General features: G+C 40.8%; 1 protein-coding gene across 2 annotated transcripts in view; it reads left to right on the forward strand.

Annotated features, from left to right (window-relative positions):
* Arhgap24 (Rho GTPase activating protein 24) overlaps window positions 1–1620 on the forward strand; it is a 713998-nt gene that overhangs the window by 292133 nt on the left and 420245 nt on the right. The gene's annotated exons all lie outside the window — the stretch shown is intronic.

The following is a 1620-nucleotide window of genomic DNA, read 5'->3' on the forward strand; positions in this document are numbered from 1 at the left end:
CGCGTGCGAGCGCGTATAAAACACAAAAAGCAGGCATCCTGTGTTTCTGACTTACAAAATGAATGCAATTAGTAGTCTCTTCTCTTGCCGGCTATCTTCCCCTTTCCTCTGGTGATGTTTTAGCTAGTCTCAGAGTTGCCTAGACAACTGGCAAGTGCAGGTAGATTTTACTATATACTGTGCTACTGTTGTACCGGAAAACGATAGAGAATCCCCGGTGAAGAATCTCCGGTGAATTTTAAGACACACAGATGGGTTTAGATCTTGAAGAAGTAGTATTTTGAGGAGTTACCCACCTACTTTAAAAGAGAAGCAGGAAGTATATTCTCAGTAAAGATACCTTTTAGTAGCATGTCTTGTGTAAGTCCTCATAGAGAGTTTATTAAACAACGGAATGCCTCTGAGCTGCTAGGTTTTCTAGTATGGTCTAGAAACACAGCTCCTGGGTCCATTGTAATGTATTTCAACTCATTTGAATAAATCTCTCCCTAATGTGTTTTTGTCCCTTTATTCACTATGTTACATATTATTCCTGTTTAACTTCCAAGACATCACTGTTTCATCCCATTCTTAAAAAAGGAAATAAATAAGTCAGGCTAGATGCTTGAAAAATAAAAGGTGTAAAAGCTTTGCTTACTCATAAGTAAAAAGCTTTGTCTTGTTGGGTCTACTAAGTACAACAAACTGATTAGAATCTGGGGACATTTGCAGTGGCATTTAAAAGCTATACAGGATTCCTGAGAAAGATGGGCGGGCATATTCAATACAATGCCTTCCCTGACTCGAAACTCGAACTAGAGCTCGAAACTCGCCCTTAAGGTCAAGAAATGATGTTGGTATTGAAGTGGGCATCATAAACCATACAGAGTCATTAGGCAAAGCTAGGAAGGAAACACAAAGGTACCCGAGGCTTGTGGGTTCACAATCTTCCTCTAAATTCCCCAGTACTTACTTCATCTTCTCTGGGGACACTTCACCTTCCAAGAGACTTAATCATACCCCCCACCCCCACTCTCTGCATCTTTCCTGAGTGCCCAGCCTCCAGAAAACACATCAGGATTCTGCTCTCTAGAGCCTTTATGGAGTTATCAGAAATTTTGCCTTAGACATGGTAGAAGGCAAAGCCATTAAAATATAACAAATAACATCTTATCACACAGAGGGGTATGCGTGGTCTTGGTAGCAGATCTTTTCAAAGAAATAGGGAAAGACTCAGGCTTTGAGGTACATGGAAGTAATGTACAACTAGCAGGATACAGGGGTGGGATGTCGGAGATTGTAGTTCTCATTGCAGAAGAAACTCAGACTCCTTGACTCTCAACCACATCGCTATCACTATTTTTATTTTGGCATCTGAGGGCTTTGGGTCGAACACAGGGTTCAATCCAATAGTCTTCCTAACCTAGTAGTAAGCGAGATAAAATAAAGTTTTTCAGAGCAAATCAAAAAGCCACTGTAGAGATAGCGATGTTTCGTTCCAGACAGGAATATAGTGTAAAATAGTTTTGGCTTGCATCTCCAGTGAAATTTGCCCAGCATTTGCTTCAGATAATAGCTGCCAAAACTCTGAGAGTTGTATGGTGGATTCATTTCCCATGTAATCCTGAACTCTCCTGGGTG

The sequence above is a fragment of the Mastomys coucha genome, unplaced genomic scaffold, assembly GCF_008632895.1.
Source record: "Mastomys coucha isolate ucsf_1 unplaced genomic scaffold, UCSF_Mcou_1 pScaffold22, whole genome shotgun sequence".
Classification (NCBI taxonomy): Eukaryota; Metazoa; Chordata; class Mammalia; order Rodentia; family Muridae; genus Mastomys; species Mastomys coucha.